Below are 21,698 nucleotides of genomic sequence, written 5' to 3'. Positions count from 1 at the left end.
GTTGCTGGGCAGAACAAGGGGTGATTAAGACAGAGTGATTAAAGCAGTTTTAAACAGTTTTAAGTGAGTTTGTGTGGTTTCGTGTGAAGCTAAGTGATGCTAAGCAATGCTTAAGTCCCCTTAGCTTCCCTTAGCGGCACTTACTCCCACTTAAACCCGTGCTAATTTTAAATAAAGAAAAGAAAAAAGGGTAATAGGAAATTGGTGAAATGGGGGCAAGCAGAGGGTAAAACATTAGGAATAGCAGCTAGGGATGTGCAGGATGGATGTAGGAAGGGACCATAGCTCTACATTTCTTCTGCAGCAACAGCTGTGACTGATGTGGGAAATTTGGAATTTACAGCCTCACACCCCACAGGGAGGGGTGTTGGCAACATACATTTGTAGAGTGGCTTGAGGGTAGATTGATTTACGTCATGGAACATGGAGGCGAAATGTAGAGCCATGTATGGAGCTATTAATTTTTTGCAGGACAGATGCCTTTTTTTAAGGTGATAGTGGAATGTTGGGGAAGTGCTGTAGGTATGTTTGGGGAGGTAGGTTGGGTAGGATAGGTTGCATTCACAGACAGATAAGACACACAAGACAACAGACAGGGGCGGTATATCACACATGAGGGGGGTAAACACCTTGGAAGAGGAAGGTGGTTGGGAATCAGAGGCCCATGAGCCCCCAAATGGATACAATGGGACTGAGATCCCCACCCATGGGCAGTCACCACTGCACCTTCACAGCCCCAAAGGTAGCTGTGCTGGAGACTGGACAGCAGGGGAAGGCTGCCCCTTGAGGTGCACCAGGTAGCCCTCTATCTGGCTCAGCTGTCCATCCAACTGTGAGTGGATGGCACTGTGCACCAGACCCCGAAACATGTGGCAGGTGATGGACTCCTCTCTGTGCCTGCACCTGGGAGGGGACGGGCCCTGTCCCCTGAGGTATTTCCACCTGAAGGCGGTGCAGGACCAGCAGATGTTCCGAGTTGGGTCCCAGATGTGCTGAGGCCTGGTGCCATGGCCAAATGAGGTGGGACAGGCAGATCTGCTGGGATCTGCCTTCCCGAACGTCCTATGGTGTTGAGGTTTTCCAAAATATACTGGTTAGTCATGAACAAAACATTTCAAAATTAGTTATAACAGCATGAATGACTGTTCCAATTTACGCAAAACAATAGATGGCCGCTGTTCTGTAAACACTGCTATTGCATAGCTCTCCAAAACTTATGGATTAAAAACAACCTAGAAGAAAGACCTGAGACTTTTTAAAATAAATACCCTGAGTGAACAACTACAATTAATTTCCAAATACCCTAAGAAGGAGAAATTAAAATAAAAGAAACATCAAATATACCAGGATTGTAGAGGATTAACTGGAACTGAGAAACAAAGGAAGGAAACCGTGTGCTCAAAGCTTCCTGCAAATTCACCTTCAAGTTGAGACATTTTATCATCACCAAATGTCCAAAGAAGATAAAAAGATGGACTTCACAACAACAAAAACCAAACTCTCTGAGTTATTATCACCAGAAAAAGATGTAAATGCTAAAAAACAGAAAACAGCAAAACAAGATGCTGCAAAACCTGGGTCAAAAAATAAAACAGATCAACTGGCAAACATGGATGATATAAAAGTAGCTTTACTACCTATTCAAGAGGCAATCAAAGATCCGTCTATTCAACTGCAGACTTTTGGATCTTCCTTTAATCAAATCTTGGAAAGAATGGCTAACTCTGAAGCCAAACTAGTGGAAAATGAGGAAAAAATAGCCCTACTATCCAAAAAATCGGAATCCCATGAAACAGACATACAAACCATGCAGGCAAAAATTATAGACCTCGAGGCAAGATCCAGAAGAAATAATATAATTATCAGAGGTATGCCGGAAAATATACAGCACAATGACCTGATCCATTCCATAACTGATGTGTTTGCAACACTACTAAATGACCATAAAACAGCACATCAAATAGTAATTGAGAGAGCGCACATAGCCCTGAGAGAAACACAAACTACTAATATACCAAGACCAATATACGTCAAACTGCTGAACTTTCAAGTTGTTAACCAAATACTAACAAATACAAAGAAACATGGGGGGTCTATACTATGGAATAATAACAGAATCTTCCTAACCCAGGACCTGCCTCTTCAAGTTAGACAAGCTAGACAGCTCTTATCCCCCTACTGTAAATTTCTGATAGACAGAAAACAAAAATTTCAAATGAAATACCCAAATTCTCTAATATTTTATGTGGAGGGGATTAAATACACAGTCGCTAACAGAAAAGAAGCAAAATCTACCTTTATGAAGGTTTTCAAGAAAGTTCCAGAACTGGACAGTTGAGTGCACCCTCCGGTGGATCTGGCATGACTTCCGAGTTCGCTTTCATGTTGTGGAAATAGTCAAGGACTTACTTTTCGTTGAATTTATTTTGTCCAGCTTCAAGGCCTCATTTTTTAAAGTGGCGCGATCTGAAATCTCACTCTGTGAGTTACGTGAACCTCGGTAAGAAAACTGCAGCATTGGCGACTATCCAGCGTTCCCACGCGAGTAACTGATAACTGATTTCTGGCTTCTGAGGGTTCTTTGAGGAGGTGGCACTTCCGGAAGTCCGACAACAAGATAAATCCCCCGTCAAGAAGCTAAGCAACTGGCTTAGTCATGTAGAAAGCCAGAAAAGCTGAAGGATCTGTAAATAAAAGAAAAAAAAAAATAATCATTTCAGTTATTCAGTTAGTTAACATTACAAGTAGCAGACGTGTTTGTTGACTTTTCCTGTGGACTTCATTCGAGTGGGGAGGTATATGCAATAGAAGTCAGAGCTTCTTGATTTCATTAATCTCTAGAACTACTTATCTTTTTAGACTTTCACAATGTCTTAAACATCTGTACTCCATCTTTATAAACTTTCAAAATGCATTTTTTTTTTTTTGCCTTATTTTACAAAGAAAAATTCCACCTTGGGGTTAAAAACAGGATGTGCCATTCTAGATTAATGTTATAGATGAAAATCAGATTCTCAATGTATTGAAAGTGGATTCTAGGGCCAAACACATGCTGATCCTATATTAACATCCCCAGTTAAGCAAAACAAGAGAAATGATCCCTAAAACTAAGTGCAGTATGCCGAAACTGCCTGCCCGCCCATATATCAGTGAAAGCAAAGATGCACATGTTAACAGGCTACTGAACAAAAACATGTAATGCTCAACCAACACAGAATCTCACTAACCACCTCACCAAATGCACAGAAGCCAGTTAACACCTCTGATATAACAATATGAGTGACAGAATCCCATGTTTCAGGGTAAAACAAATCGTATACATGCTTAAAAAGTAAATTCGACTCCAGAGACATTCAAAATGAAAACAAATCATTCAATTTCCCAATCTGAATATTTAAATGTAATCAAAAACAGTATTTTTTAACATTTAATTGCTTATTGGTAATGAAGGGATGATGTAGTTGATGCATCTGACATGTTTAATACTGAGAGCGGTTTGGTGTCGAATCTTGTATGTTTGTGAATATTTTGGATTGTATTTAGTGTAAATGTTTTATTGCGTGTGCCTCTTTGGTTGGGTGAGGTCTGCGGGAGAGGTTAGTAAACATGCTTCGCTTTGGGTAACAAAAACACCATTTACAGATGAATTCTTCACTACTAACATTGTGTCAAATGTATGCGCCAATATAATTATTATAAGCATAAAGGTGCCAAGTAAACAAAACACATTTAAAGTAATTTTGAAACAATACTGGCATTTTATATACATTTAAAGTATCCAATCTTAATTACTTATTTTTTCAGTGCATTATAAATTGGTGATTAGCACCACAGCTTAATGTTTGTTTTTTACATATGATTATACTGAAATCAGTATGGTGGAATAAATTAAAATGTTCTATTAATGTTAAACTTCTAACTTGACTATCTCACAGCAGATAGTATTTAGGGTATAACTATCAACAAATAGTTCTAATGTTATCAAATTCATATTTACACTAGAGAGATCCATAAACAGTGATTTTTTTTTTGTTGTTGTTTGTAAACATTATTAGATGAAAAGAACACAAGTAATTACTAAAGTGGGTGCATAAACTAAAAATCTGTAAACAGAAAGTATTGCTTCCAGTATTGGAAAAGTTACATACCTATTTTGGTACCCACTTAAATGTTTGTATAAATGGAGGTATTTGATCACACAGTAGTGTATGCGTATAGGGTTCACTATAAGATACATCAGAGTCTTATAAGTAATTAAAAATAACTGTTAAGTATAGAATGGGTGGAAAATGAAGAGATGTTAAGACTCTTATTGTTAATATAAGACATAATCAGTTAATAACCTTGAGATATGAGTTAAACAGTTGATAGAAGTTCAATTACTATTAGTAATAAGTAGATTAGAAAGAAATTACCTGTGCTAAATTAAGATCTGGTCTGGTTTAAAAAGTTTATACAATCTTAGACAACCCAATTCAAAGCTCATATAAGGAGATGCGGACGCTAAAGCAGTGTTATTAGGGAATGAGTGGGTTAGACTTTGTATTAATTAGGGTAGATGTTTCAGGGCTATTACATTTTCCTCACCGTTCAACTATTAACATTCATGTTATACATATACTAAGAGTGCAAATATTACAGAATCTAAATCAGGACAGGCCCTGTTTAATTCCTGGTCCAGGAGTATAGTGGGTAGGCACACAGAAGGGACGGGAATGAAAGAATGCTTTCGTATCACATTTTTCTTAGAAATAATTGCAACCCAGCACAGTTACACAAACATTCAAGATTACTACTACAATAAGAAAGAAAATTTCATGAATGTGGGAAATAGATTCATGGAATATTAAAGGGCTCCAAAACATCAAAAAAAGAAAACTGTTTTTACATGTAGTTCTGAAGGCGAGAGCAAGTTGCATATTATTCCAAGAAACTCATTAACTGCAGAACAATGGTCAGAAATAAAAAGAAAAAAATGGATAAGAGAAATTATAGCTTCTGAGGGTAGAACCAACAGTGCAGGAGTAGCTATAATCATTAAAGATCAGTATCAAGATAAAATTCTGGAATCCAAAACAGATAAAGAAGGCAGATGGTGCTATGTAATCCTGTCAACTCCTACATATGATAAACCTATTTTACTGCTTAATCTATATAAAGCCCTGTAATAGCCAAACACTTTTTTTTGCCTCCTGTATCCTATTTTAAATATAAATAAAAAACCATTACATATAATTGGGAGAGACTGGAATGCATATCAAAATCCTAAGAATTATAAATCAAGTCCACAGGCAGCATATAACAAACAAGCAGTGTTTTCATTAAGTGAACTCAAATATGATTTTAACATATATGACCCTTTCACTTACGGTAACAACCCAGATAATCCAAATAACTTTACATTTTACTCAAGTTGCCATAAAATGTGGTTGAGAATTGACTTTTTTCTTATTTCAGAAAAGCTGAATAATTTCGACCCCTCAATATCAGTGCACACTCGGTTTCTATCTGATCACGCCAAAATAACCTTGAACATTACTAAAAACATCAAAAATAGCATACCTATAAGGGGTTATAATTGGTCGCTAAACCCTAATCTTTTAAATAAAAGGGATATAATTCAGGAAGTTCAAGACATCCTTAAAGTAGCTATAGCCAATTTAGGAAAACAAAAACACCCTCCTGATATTGAATGGGCAACAATCAAAACTCAAATAAGAGGTATTTTTCTTAAAAAAGCCTCTTATTATAAGAAGATACAAATTAAAGAAATTCAGCAATTGGAGGCTAAAAGTAAATCATTAGAACAGGATCTAATTAAAAATTATAACATTCAAACAGAAAAAGATCTATTGAAATGTCAGAAAGACCTTTTTATGATTCACAACAATAATCTATCATTTCAAGAAACTAAAATTCTGGCAAACTATGCTAACCATATTCAAACGCCATCACGGGCGCTAGCAAGAATCATTAATCAATCTAAGACACCATCTCAAATTGCTGAAATACTATACAAAAACAAAAATTATACAAAAACTGAGGATATTATCAACATTTTTGAAACCATATATTCAGAAATATATGGAGAACAAGAACACATAAACATAAGTGATAATGGTAGAGATTTTCTTCAAAAACTTAATTTTCCTGGAATTAATGAGGAACAGAAAAGAGAATTAATAGAACCAATAACCATTGATGAAATAATAATTACAATTAAAAAATTAAAACCACATAAATCTCCAGGTCCTGATGGGCTCACAGCAGAGTTCTATAAAACATTTTATAGTGCGGTGGCACAAATCTTAGCTAATACACTAAACTATATTATGAACAATAAAATTAATGACATTCATTTTACTGCATCCAAAACAATATTCATACCTAAAGAAAAAACTAATCTACAGAACCCGGACAACTACAGACCCATATCATTGCTTAATTTAGATACCAAAATCTTAACATCTATTCTGGCCAATAGACTGAAAAGAATTACAGATATAATCATCTCAAATGAACAATCTGGTTTCTTAACAACTAGACAAACCAGTGATAATACACTAACACTACACACATTAATTTCTTATGCTAATCAATATAACCTAAACATATATGCACTGATTATAGATGCACAGAAGGCCTTTGATAGAGTTAACATAAAATTTTTACTACAAATTGTACCATATTTTAATATTCCTCAAGAATTTGTTCTAACCCTGCAAGTACTATATAACAATCCTTATACTGCTCTATATATAAATAAAAGCTGGTCTAATAGAATACAAATTAAAAATGGTACTAGACAAGGATGCCCTCTATCTCCCTTATTGTTCAACCTATATTTAGAACCCTTATTCTTATATATCAAACAAAATATATACCATAATGCTCCAATAATATTTAACACAATAATATCCTTGTTCAGCTTTAGATTATGATATATATTATACAACTTGCACTCTCACACTGAGAGAAAATAATGGCTGTTGTAAGACTTTTCTTCAATATCAAACTATAAAGTAAATATCAAAAAAAAAAATTTTTTCCTTAAAAAACAAAAAAAACCTTCTCACTTTTACGCTGACAATAAAAAATAAAATCTGAGAAAGGATTATTCATACGGAATTCGCTAGATTCATTTGGGATCCGAAAAAATGTAGAATTTCATATGACAAACTGATGACACCAAAAAGTAAAGGTGGATTAGACCTTCCAAATTTTGAATATTATTACTTGATTATTAATGCAAATAGAACACTAAGAATTGCAAATTATAATTCACAAGAAAACAGTTGGTCTCCATATTGGGTAAAAATAAACTTTAAATATATTCAAAGTTTGAATATAAACCCTAAAGCGCTACCTTTCTTAAATAGCGAAAATATCAAAACACATAATTTAATGGAATCCCTCAAAAACTCTGTTTTACTAACACAGAACCTATTCAAAATTATGGGTCTTCTTCAACCTATGTTGACTCTACAGCCCATTCACAAAAACCCTAACTTGAAAATGAATAATCAGCTAATAGACCTGAAAAAATGTCCACTTATAACTCATATCACAATTCAAGATTTACACCCATATTTAAATTGTTCAGCTCAAGAAATAAGAACTCAGTTGGGCCTTCCAAATGTGTATCTGTCGATTCTAAGACAGATTAAAGAAGTATGTTTAGGTTATTTGAATGATACTAAGGTTAATAAGGATGATCTAAGGAAATGTAACTTACTATGGCAAACTCTTATACAAAATAAGAAATGTATTTCGTGCTCACACAAATTAATAAAAGAGCTGAAATTTCAAGATGATATACTCATATCTAAGTACTGGAGAGATAAACTACCATTGATAGACAACCACATAATAGAGCAAGCAATTAATTTAACTATAAAATCCACAACACTTCAAAAACTAACATTTACCCAACTCATGATTTATAATAATGCTTATTACACACATCTTAGATTACATAAATGTAACCCCAAAAACTCCCAAATGTGTCCACTTTGTAAAGATGAAACAGCTGACCTTCTGCACATGTTCTGGAGTTGTAAATGTGTTTTCAAACTTTGGAACTCACTGAAATTACAACTTCAAAAAATGGGTTACCAAATGTCAACACTCAATTGGGAATTTATGATTTTACATATCTCGCCAAATAATTTATCCAAAAACCAGAAATCTATTCTCATAAATATTTTCTTATTAATAAAACTTTACATAGCAACCAACTGGTTAACACCATCTATGCTTTCATGGAACAGCTTTAGGACTTTAACGATAAAACATATATTAGCTCACAAATACATACTAAATAAACATAGCCAAAAACATGAGTTTGAAACTTTGGGAACAAATTTTCAACATTATACTTGCATGAATCATCGAATAGGGATTGTATTGATAATTTACACAATTAGCACCCACAATAAGATGTAGTAGTACTTGATAGGAAGGGTAATACAAATAAAAAAAGAAGGTTTTATCTTTTGTAATATCACTAAGTATTGAAAGCATTCTTGCAAATAGTGTAAATATGATGTAAGTGTTATTAATGTTTATACCAACTGTATAAAACCTGTATTTACTCTTGTGAAATGTTGTGATATGAATGGGAAAAACAATAAAAATATTATTGAAAAAAAAAAAGAAAACAATATTAAAATCAACAATGTAGTGATTTGTTCTTTTTATAGTGATTGTAACACAAATGACCTAGTCTATTTAGCTGTATGTGAAAAATGTACATGTTTATATGTGGGTAAGATGCAAAGAAAATTCCGTGAGCGTATGTATTAGCATGGCTTGGATATTAGGAAACAAAATCCCAACAATTTGCTTGCAAAACACATCACAAAATTTCCTTACCATCATTTCTTGTTTATGGGGACTGACATGGAAAAAGAAGATCCTGGGGTGGGGGGGGGGGCTGGAAAGTGGTACTTGAATATAAGGAACTTAAGTGGCAAATAAATTTAAATGCATATAACCACCCTGGGTTAAATGAACATGTTTGAATTAACAGTGTATTAAAATTAAAGTCCTTTGCAGTATGAATTTTTAAACAACTTTTTATATTTAATATTATTATAATTGGCTGGTTTGTAGTGTTTAGTTTAAGATAATTTAATTAATTGTTTCCACTGATTGGATGGCTATTAACATGTGATGACTTGAAATTGTATTTAATGACTGGATTTTTTTTAGTTTTGTTTCTGATTAAGTATGTGGTTTAATCTTGATGAAAGTGATTAAACTGTGTTTGTGACTACATTAAAACTTGAGTTTTTCCAAGTTCAAAAAAAAAAGAAAAAAAGAAAAAGTTGCATAACAAACAACACACGTGCATAAAATGGAACAACTGTAAGCATTGTAACTGCATGCCAGTTACATTGATGACAATAGGGCACCAACAATGGTATTTGAACAAGGTATGTTAATATGCAACCAATTAAATATATGAACAATAATAGAACACATGTCCCAACAACAGGTTTTGAGAACAACATACCTGTAGTATATGAATAATAATTATTAATGCAGATAAAGGGTGGGGAAGAGAAAAAACATCCATTAACAACTGTATAGGCTTCTATTTTTCACAACAGTACTGCTCAATACTCTACAAGTCTGCCCTCACTTTATATCTACCAATGGCCCATAGCTTCTGTAGCACATACATACTTGTTAAACTGTCAGCCTGGAAAGGCATGGGGCAAACTGTGACAACTCTGGGTACATGACTGGAGGGGACTTGTATATGTCAGGATTACATATATGACAGAGACGGGGTACCCTGCACTGATGTGTGAGTGTGCTACTGGCATACTTCACTTCCATTCCTATCTGTGTCCAAGGTTATTGACAGCAGTGACCACTAACCATAACAGCGTAACACTTGAAAGACATGTATCGGGAAGAGTGCATGGTGTATGTACCTATCCTGCTGTCATTTGCAGGCATAGGGTTAGACAGTGGAAGAGTTACCCATGGTGTATTAGTATACCCTTCATACAGCTACTATAAACATTTCCTTACCTGTAAGACCTGTGGAGAAAATATCTGTTAACACTATCTGACTATTTCTACAAATATTTAAGATTTCCTGAGTGTATATATGCGCACATTTCAATACCACTCCCTGAATTCAAACTGTGTCTGGGTGTGCAAAACTGAACAACAAAGCTATTTCTCATCACACTGAGCTAATGTGGAACTGATTTCTGCATAATACTCTGTTGGTTAGACAGTATGACTTTGTAATCCTGAGATTCCTGCATGACAGATAGTGCACTGTGTATTAATCCTTTGAAATAATACAATCTGAAAAGCAAAGGTTAACACAAAGCAATGTTGCAGGGTGCACACTATAACACATTACACATTACTATTCAGTGTTCAGATATTAGTGCATAACATATTTCATATTTCATTTATATCTTGTTTTGCAGCTCCACAAGCTACAGTTTTGCATAACAGTTGGTTCTCAGAACAACCTCAGTTAATGTATGCTGTCAAAGCCATATTTTCTGTGAAGAACCTGTACACATACTATTTCTACAACATACCAGAGTAAACACAACAATTTGTGGTATAAATCTTTATTTTTGTAACATGACACATGCATGTCCTGTAGATCAATATTAGGCTGACAAACATTATTCAGTAGACACATAACACACTATACCTACTGGCAGTAAACAATGCACTTCTTCTTATTTATTGCACTATATACTGCAAGATAGATCTGTACTCACCAGCCTGTTGGTGCAGCCTTGACAGTCTGTCCGCATGGGCCTCCATATTGTGAGCCCTCTCTGCTGCAGCTGTATGGGGAAAAACAAACATTATGCATACCTGTCTATCACATACTCAGGCTAGAATTTGGTACAGCTATGGATTAGATATTTACAAACTACTGGAGCATTCCGTGCCTGAGCATCCCATGCTTTAGGTTGGCATAATGATGCCGTACCTGCTCCCCAGTTTGGAGGATTCCAGTAGCACTGGTGAGGTTGCATGTCAGAATTTCCCAGGCCTATGCTTTATACTGTGAGTCCTGGTACTGGCCCTGCAGCAGTCTATCATCATGTTGTTCGACAAAGAGCGCAGCCATGACCCTGGAATCCAGAATGCCCCAGCACTGCACCTGAAAGTGCACTCCCTCTCCACCGCCAGACATGGTTCCTGCACAGATCAAACTGCAACAGGTTCTGGCTGTATTTCCACCTGTGAAGTTTAAATAAGGCCATATTCCCGCCCTTTGCCATCATTGGACCATTTTAAAAATGCTGAGCACAGCTTAGCAGTGCACAAACCTGCTTAGCTGAGCTGACTGCTGCTTAGAATTAACATCTGAGCAATGCTCAAACCAGCTGAGCAGAGCTAAGGAAATGCTAAGCATTGCTCAGTTTTCATTTAAGAAAATTTCAGAATTGCAAATTAATTAATCATTACTGACATATTATTAAGTGTATATGATTTGCTTTACATGACGTCCCCCTATGTGCTCTTATTACATTACCCTGGGGTGTGACTATACTGTATGGGACACTGGTATGTACATGGGTGATTTCACATTTTTATCCACTGCCACTTCCATTTTGGACCAGCTACACTCCCCTGGTTAACAAATATCAATTACTATATAATTTAAAAATAAAAGTAATTTTAACAATGCTTTCCCATGTAAAAATGAAGGTCCTGGCTTGGTACTTAAACTGTGAATTGCTGCATGCAAAGACAGAACTCTAACCACTACACTATCTCACTGGTGAGAATTTTGGCTTTACATGTGTATTTAGCTCCTATGAGATGTTTAAGCAATGTTGTACTGAAGACTGTAATGTGCAAACCCACTCAGCTACGCTTAAACTTAACTTATAATGGAAAAAAATGTTTAATACCAGCACTTTAATTTCATGTATTAATAATAATAGTGATTCATATTTGGTAATGCATTACGTGTCATTCTATCCACTTTCCAAGTCTGTATGTGCAATATCAGGATTGAAGTCACTACATAATGGCATAAATTTGAGTTTCAGACTTCTAATCCTTCAGAAAATGTTATGTTAATGCAAATCCTGATCCTCTATCAACTGTCTAAGTTTATGTGAGATGTACTAAAAATAGGTCCCTATTTTTGGACCTTTGCCCCCCCATTTGGTTTCCCTTTGTTCGGAGTTTGGCCACTAAGAGGTTTACTGGCATGGCTGTGTCTCTGAGGACACATTTGTACTGTAAAGTGCCCGCACTTTCACAATGCAGGGGGTGTGTGACAGTACCTGTCACACACCCCCTGCATTTATTTTGATTTTTAATAAGTCTTTCAGTGTCAGTTTTTCTTAGCTGCTTTCAGCCCTTATAACATGCTGTACAGCACTTTGTGAGTGCAGGGGGCATGTTGGATCTCCGAGCACTATTGCACCACACCCTCTGCACTCATTCAGTGTTTGTGTCTGCAGATCCATTCTCAGCAGCACACCTTCATGAATATGTAAGGTGCACTGCTGAGCCGGCTATGTGGATGCGAACACCATTCACTCCGTGTAGGAATAACACTATTCCTACACTGAGTTTATTGAATCCTGGGGTCTGTTTCTTCCTGTAATAAATATGACATTTAATTAATCTTTAATAACTATTAGGACCAAGAAAGTCTTGTGTTAGTGTATTTTCTGACCTGCTGCTTTGAAAGTAAAGTACTCAGTTTTGAAGATGGAGACAGGGATTTGGGATGAACCCTGGTATTCAGACAGATGGCCTATGAAGAAAACACACAGGATCATTACACTTCTGCAAAAATCAAAACGGAGGCATGACAGCTCAAACTAAAGCATGTATTCTAATCCTTAGGCATGCCAATGGTCAAATATATGGCCAATGGCATGGAAAAGTGTTGCAAAATTATAAAATTCAAAGTTTATTTTTTGGGTAGATCTTGGCCATTTAAGTATAGGGCAGTGGAGTGCAAACAGGATTGTGCCGAAAATGAAGAAAAAATGTGAAAAGGCAGTTTTAAGTGAAATCTGCATTTTTCCCATTATAGTCTATGGCATGCAGAATCAAAACAACAGCAGGGAGCAGTGGTTGCTAAGGGGAAAGGCTCTGGTGTAGTGCTGTAACTAGGGACTAAGGCAGTGGGGTATGCTAATGAGGGAAATTTACTGAATCAAATAAAGAAGACAAGTGCCAAACTGTGCCTAACCATGTATGAGCTATAAGGCAGTGGTGTAAGAAGAAGAAGAAGCAGCTGACATGAAAAGGTTGTGTGCCATGCTTGGTGAAAGCACATTGGAGCTCCACAGCTCACATTTGAACTTAGCTAAGCACAGCTAAGCAAGGGTGTATGTCTGAGACTGTACTGACTTATTCCATAAAATAAACAAAAAAACCTGGAAATAGCAGGACTGCTTACATTTGTGCACCGGATTTGCACTGCGCACCTTGGGCTTATAAGGGGTGAAAATGGGAACGGAAGAAAGGAAAAAAAGGAAAATAGCAGAATAAAAGCAACCAAGTACTAATAAAATAGCAAGCATGTGGAATGTATCATAGCCAGCCAATCATACAGGCAGCATCTGCAGCACAACAGTATAAACTGCGCAAACACCTTTCAGTCCGGTTTTCCCACAAACCATGTACCACTGGTGTGCACATGCGGGGGAATTTTAACCAAAAATGTTAGGGGCTGCCATTGCTTTGATCCATCAGTATGTGCTAGAGGCTAAGGGTGGTGAGGAGGATAATGCTGACAACTGCCCCAGACTGAGGAGGAGGAAGAGAAGAATGTTCAAACCCAGGGTAACTTACCAGGGGCTACATGATCTGGAGATAGTAGAGCGCTACAGGGAGAACAAAGACATACTTCAGCAAATCATCGAGCTGTGCCAGCCTCATCTCAAACCCAGAGCCAACAGAGGGGAACCCATCCCAGTGGATACCAAGGTATGTGTAGCCTTAAGAATACTAGCTACCGGTACTTTCCAAAGACCTACTGGGGACATGATGGGGGTCTTACAGGCATCTGCATCCAGGGTACTCCACCAGTTCCTGGATGCCATGCTACCACATGCTGGTGAGCACATTTACTTCCCCAACACCCGTGAGGAGAGGACATGTAATATGCATCTCTTCCACCATGTAGCAGAATACCTGAAGGTACTGGGTGCGATATGACTGCATGCACATCCACATCAAAGCACCAACCGATGAACAGAGTAGAGTCTACATAAATCGCAAGGGCTTCCCCTCCATCAACTGCCAGGTCATGTGCAATGCCCAGGGAATTATCATGAATGTGTGTGCTGGAACCCTGGAAGCTATCACAACTCCCACATCTGGCATTCATCACAGCTGTACCAGGCATTTGCCAGTGTGGACATCCCGTAATGGCCATCTGGTGGGGGATGCTGGCTATGCACTGGAGCCTTGGATGATGACAACCATCAGAAATGTACACACACCCACTCAAGAACACCATAATGAGGCACACACACAAACCAGGATCATTATAGAGCATGTGTTTGGGATGCTCAATTCACAGCTCCACTGCCTTGACATATCTGGTGAAGCTTTGCAGTACTCTCAAGCCACATGTGCACACATGTTCATAGTATGCCCCATGCTACACAATATGATCCTGTGGAAACAGATGCAGCAGGAACAGCACGGGGAAGGACCACACAGCCCCCCACCATTGCCAAGGTCCCCACAGGCACAGAGGGACTCAGAGGAGGAAGGCCCTGAGCCTGCTCCTGTAGGCAAATGGAGGTGTGCCCAGGAACTAACACCTCTTTCTGACTCACACACACAGTAAAATGGATGACACACAAATCACATTAACTGTAACTTACCATGTATATTCAGTGTACTGTGTGCATCCAACATAGGCAGCTGTCAAGCACTGTCCTCACAATTGCCGCAGGAACAAAGTAAGTCAATCTTCTTAACAATAAATGAATGGATTAGTATGTTCTGGAGGTATATCTATGGTATTGCTGTATGCATGCAATGGAATGGGGTGACCTACTGGGATAGCAGCTGACAACTGACAGTTATGTGGGACACCAAGAAATGTCTGCACAATACTGGCTTCCCCACATTATGCAGTATTATTCAAGGTGACAAATCCCACTGCAGTATATGTGGGGGGCCAACTAGATCATAGGTGACATGCATGGATGTCAATGTGGAGATCCCCTACTCACCCCTCAGACTCACCCAGGAAGTCAGCCATAGAAAATGATAAAGGAATGTCTGGCAAAGACCCACAAATGGTGACAATGATGGAATACTCCCTTACAGACTTATACAGTGATATCACAGTAGGCCTTGCATTTGCAGTAAGGCTCTAAACGGTAAGAAGTCTGAAACTCAATTGTATGCCCATTACAATCTAACCTATCATCTCTAGTGATATGCCTCTATTCTCCGTGACAGGGTACAATGCTATACTAAATGGAACCAAAATGTAAAGCCAAATGTCAGCACAGTCTGTGCAAATGTGTACCATTGACAGGTGTGCTCCCCCACACCCATATTCCCATAGAAATGCAGTAACGTGTAAGTTTGTAGGGTAATAGCAGCAAAGCACACATTGCCAGGGCTGTTCCAATCAACATGATAACTTGTTGCATGTCCACGATATGCAGGGGTCATTGAACAATGCATATGTGTGGGGAATGCTGTTAGGATGTGGCCAACATCTTCTCACAGCTGTTATGTCCTAGTGGCCTAGGTACAGTACTGGGGTAGATAGGGCCATGTTCCATGAACTGCAGTCCCAACTATCTTGCATGTCAGATACACCTATGGTGGGAGTTGTACACACTGTCCAGATATCAATATCCATTACAGCCAGAAAGCTGGACAGGTCATGTACAGGGGGCACATATATGAACAGTACACAGGTTGGAGTAGCCTACACAGTGCTTACCATACCTCCCAACTGTACAGACCTTTTGCAGAATGTACAGAGGTTTGCATCATCTTTGTGGTGTCTTTATTCTGAAATAGTCGCTGTCTGGCAAATCACTGGCAAACCATGAAAGTCTAAGGTCAGAAAATAATGATGGATTGCAGTATCTCAGACTTCATACCCTATAGAAAAACGTGTGCTAATGCAAAACCTGTTATTGTATCATCCTTCTAGGTTTGTAAGGCCAGTAGTTACAATGACCCCTATATGTAGGTCAATTACTCATGGCTTTGTCCAGATGCCTGGCTCACATACGTAGAGAGGTATGGTGCTTAGTAGCACAGCAGTGTGTTCTGTCACTTACCATTGTTACCCTGGGGGGTCTGTTGCCTGGCAGTCTGGGAACATATGAGTGACAGAATGCACTGCCTTTCTACAGATGGACTTCATCAGTCTCACATGGCCTACTGGCCTCTGGCAAAGGCCCATGCCTCACCCATGGTGCCTTTGTAGGGAATATCATGGAGTCCATATTACCAACATAATGCAGTCAACAAAATAGAATGTTAGGCCATGCTGCTAAATGCTAGTAGCATACCTCTCAACCATGTAGAGGAAGAAATCTGGACAAAGCCATACATAATGATGGGATAATGGCCCAACTATAGAAACACATTTGAAATATTACTTTCATAATGTTAGAAAGTTGAAAGAATAACAAAGGGTGTGTGTAGTAGCATGGATGTCATGAATGGTGTGAAGTCTAATGTTCTGTCATTATTCCCTGACTGCAACACTGAGTGATTGGCAACAAATGTGCTAGAAAACCACAATGTTAAGGGAAACCAACCAGATATATCAGGCATGAATCTGGATAATATGTGAGAATCTGTACAGTTGACAGGTATGACCACACCAGGATATGACCTTTCAGGTAAGAAGAATACTGCACAACCAGGAGATCCCCAGCCAGTATATCACCAAGGTGCTGGACCTTTTACACAGCTTCATCAGTCAATCAGCTGTAGCCACACCACCCAAGTGACTGGATTGTGCAAGAATGTTTAGCCTTTCCCTCATAATATAAGTCTGTGCATCATCCATCTTGTATTTCTCTGGTAAATAACTGTGATGATCTGATTATATCTGTCAGTAGGTAATGACACAATACAGTATAGTGTCAAACATTACATATGTCAGAAAATGTCTGCTAAAACAAACCCTGTAACTCAAGCAATTTATACATTGATAAGAGCAATAGTTACAGTACCCTCCCTATGTTTGGCCCATTGTTTCCCCATATTGGCAGCCTATCACCAGATATCTTGCACAAATAGGTTGCAAGGTATGGCTGTAGCACACAGCACCCTGGACTGGAGTACAACTATCCCTGAAATTGATTCCTACACTTACTATGGAAGGTCATACTGATCATGCTCCTACACGTAGAGAAGTGAAGCCCATGTCTGAAGCCACATCAGACTTATATATATATATATATATATATATATATATATATATATATATATATATATATATATATATATATCTGTATTGTGCAAATGTATTTGCATATACACAGCTATGTATACCTAACTGTCTCCACAAACACACATCAGACAGGATTACCCACAGCCAGCTGTAGGTGGCACATATGTGGTATATCTGCATCTGTTGTGTGTGATACACACACATATATATGGGCAACATATTACAATATGTCAAGCATACACACACAGAGACATGGGGAAGAGAGGGACAGACAGTGATAGAGTCAGACACATAGGGGGAGATATACAGAGAGTGAGTCATACACAGGTAGACCCTGAATGGCATAAAGTGATGTCCTACTGCAGACAGTTGCATACCAGCTGTAACCACTGCTACATACCAGCATGAAGATGAGATTCATTGTCTGATGGTACTGAGGTGGGGGTTGGAATATCATATCACCTACCTTTGTGTGTGTGTGTGTGTGTGTGTGTGTGTGTGTGTGTGTGTGTGTGTGTGTGTGTGTGTGTGTGTGTGTGTGTGTGTAGGTCTAAGTATTATGATGCCTTACCCACCCACTACACTTCCCATTGCCCTACTTTACAAGATCTGCTAATGTCATTCACTGTAGAAGTACCATTAGACTGCCCTCTGGCCTATAAGCTCTGTGGTGCATGTGATAACTGCATAACACTATAGTACCAATAACTGTTTAAGTTGGGATTCTAGTCTCAGTTCTGGCAGATGTAAAAGTGTGTGTGTTTGTAGGTTAAAGATTTTGAGCCCAGTCACACCCAATACACTTCCCATTGACCTACTTTAGCAGTCCTGCTGGTGTCAGTCACCTTAGAAGCACCTTTGGGCAGCCCACAGTCCTACAAGTTCTGTAGCATGTGTGATAATTGTGTAACACTATAATACAAATAACTAGTTAGGTAGGGGCTTTAATCTCAGTCCTGGCAAATGTAAAAGTGTGTGTGTGTTTGTAGGTTAAAGATTTTGAACCCAATCACACCCAATACACTTCCCAATGCCCTACTTTTGCAGTACTGCTGATGTCAGTCACCTTAGAAGTACCTTTGGGTAGCCCACAGCCTTACAAGCTCTGTGGCGAGTGCGATAATTGTGTAACACTATAGTGCAAATAACTAGTTAGGTAGGGGTTCTAATCTCAGTCCTGGCAAATGTAGAAGTGTGTTTGTTTGTTTGTAGGTTAAAGATTTTGAAACCAGTCACACTCAGTACACTTCCTACTGTCCTACTTTAGCAGTCCTGCTGATGTCAGTCACTTTAGAAGTACCTTTGGGTAGCCCACAGCCCTACAAGCGCTGTGGTGCATGTGATAATTGTGTAACACTATAGTACAAATAACTACTCAGGCAGATGTTCTAATCTCAGTCCTGGCAATTGTGTGTGTGTGTGTGTGTGTGTGTGTGTGTGTGTGTGTGTGTGTGTGTGTGAGAACAGTATCCTGGGTGGGTGTGTTTGGGTGAGAACCATATTTATTGGGGTGGTTTTGCAATTTTTTGTTGTGGTCCACGTCACAATGTCCACTTTACAAGGCCCACTGTTGTCATCCACTGTAGAGGTAGCTATAGACACCTGCAGCCCTATAAGCTCTGTGCCAAGTGCAATAACTATGTAACAGTATGGAATAAATAACAAGATAGGTGGGCCTTCTAATCATTGGATACCATTCCCCACTTAGGAATCATAGACAAACACACTCAGCAAGGCATCAACCCCTATATCACTAGGTGGCTTGCAAACTGGCTCACAGATAGAACCCATGGTGTGAAAGCAGCGAACTCCATGTCAGACTGCCGACCAGTCATGAGTGGAGTTCCACAGGTTTGGTCCTGGGTCCCCTCATGTTCGATATCTATCAATATCTGAAGTCCAGCCCAACATGAAGAGACTCTGGCTGACAATGTTTGCAGATGACTGCAAGGTGGTTGCTATTATTACCTCTCCAAGTGATGTTGACATCCTGCAGAAAGGCCTCACTGAGATCTACGACTGGTGTCTGAACTCTGGACTTAAGCCCAATGTCAGAAAATTTGCCACCATCCCCTTTGGGAACAACTTCGTTCCCATGAATCACCGCATCGATGGTAATCCACTGAACACTGAAGTTGTTATAAGAAAACTGGGAACACAGGTTGACAGCTAGCTCTCTGTTGACCACCACAGTGCCACTGTGTTCAGAAAGTCCTTCGCTGTGGCACATCTCATTAATAAGGGTGTTGCACCCAGGAAGTAAGAGGTCATTGTCTCCCTCTACTCTCCCTCATTAGGCCAATCAATGAGTACAATGGCCCATTTGGCATATACCTCACTGGACACCTGCAACAACTGGAGAGGCTGCAAAAGTACCTCACAAAGATGATCCTAGACCTTAAACAATTGTACTATATGGACAGACTCCAATAACATCAACTATTCTCTGCCTCATATTTGCTACTTAGAGGCGATCTCTGCTTGACTTACAAAGCCATGTCTGACCCAGCTCTGTCTGGAATGCTACATCTAAAGAACCCAATCTGTCCGCACCACATGCCCCAAAGACCTCAACCTCATTTCCACAATCAACAGAACATGCTTGAGGGACAGGTTCATAACCCAGAGACTGCCCATGCTATGGAATAGACTTCACATACATGTCAAGCAGAGCACCTCACTGGCCCTCTTCAAGAGAAATATGGATGAGTGGATGGGGAATAAAAATCCCACCCTGGGGATCACTCCAGTGGCTATACTCATTAGACACACTGGGGACTAATGTCAGGTGGCACAATGCCAGGATAATCCTATGGGCTAGGCTTGTAAAGGCTCCATGGCCATTCACCTAGTATACACCTATGAACTTATGGATCTCAGTACTGGTAAATGTGTGTGTGTGCATTAGTGTGTATAAAAGTGTTTGTGAGTATGTAAACATGTAGGTGAAAATAGCTTGAGGCTCTTCTCACCCAGTACACCTCCCATTGCCATACTTTACAAGGGCTGGTGATGTTTTTCACCTTAGAAGTACCTTGGGACAACAGAAACAACCTTCTGCCAACAGAAACAGTGTTCTCTGTGTGTTTGGTAAACAAAGTATCCTCTGGGGGTGTGGGTTTCACCAATCTGAGGTGTGTTCCACCCACTACACTTACCATTGCCCATTTTACAAGGGTTGCTGATGTCAATCACCATAGACTTACCTGTATACACCTCTCAGCCCTATAAGTTCTGTGGCACATGCAATAACTGTTGCACAGACCTGGTAAATGTGTACATATACAGCTGTACCTCAGCTATAACATGGTAGATGTGTTACCACTCTGCCATACCCCTCATTGGCAATATCTGCAGGGTCACATCCTGCTGACACACAGACACCTAGAACACAAAAAGAATACAGCATGTGAGACTACATTCAGTCAGCATTACTAACACTGATAATGCATCATGTTCATAGGTTCATAGGTTGGTACTAGGCTATCAGCCCTAGGGCCTATACAAGCCTAGCCATAACAATTCCCTGGCTATTTCTTCCCACATTATTTACTTTCCTGGACCCCTGTCTAGCAGGGCGACTGATGTGATCCCTGGGGTGTATTTCCTTTCTCCCATCCAATCGTCAAGGTTCCTCTTGAAGAGGTCCATAGAGGCACTCTGCTTGACATGTATGGGCAATCTATTCCAGAGTCTGGGGAGTCTCTGGGTCAGGAACCTATCCCTCCAGCATGTTTTGTTTATTGTGATGACAAGGTTTAGATCCCTGGAGCGTGTAGCTCTGATGTCTGAAAAGGTACCCACACTCTGAAGTGCCAGCTAACAGAACCTCACACAGCATTACATAGCTAAACTGTACTTAAGTCACCCTGTGTATCAGAACCATATTAGCATGTCCGGTGGTATGGATGACAGGGATGTGGCACAGGTATCATCATATCCACAGGGTGTTGTGTGGGTTTGCTAGAGCTCTATACTGGGCCATACAGTTGACATCATGTGTGTGTGTTTGTAGGAGTGTTCAATGAATGGGCCATGCAGACATGGTGTGTGTGTGTGTGTGTGTGTGTGTGTGTGTGTGTGTGTGTGTGTGTGTGTGTGTGTGTGTGTGTGAGTGTGTGTGTGCTTGTGTGTGTGTGTTTGTGTGCCTGGATGTGACCTGGGTGTGATGGTGATATGTTTGTGTTTGTATGCACACAGTCATGCCATGTGGCTTCCCTACACAGGGGTATGTTGGACAGCTGTGGACCATACGTGGCAGGGTGTACAGTTCATCATC

This window comes from Protopterus annectens, chromosome 4.part1, assembly GCF_019279795.1.
Source record: "Protopterus annectens isolate FY-2018-M chromosome 4.part1, PAN1.0, whole genome shotgun sequence".
Classification (NCBI taxonomy): Eukaryota; Metazoa; Chordata; order Ceratodontiformes; family Protopteridae; genus Protopterus; species Protopterus annectens.
The sequence above is the reverse complement of the archived record's forward strand: the minus strand, read 5'-3'. Positions refer to the sequence as shown.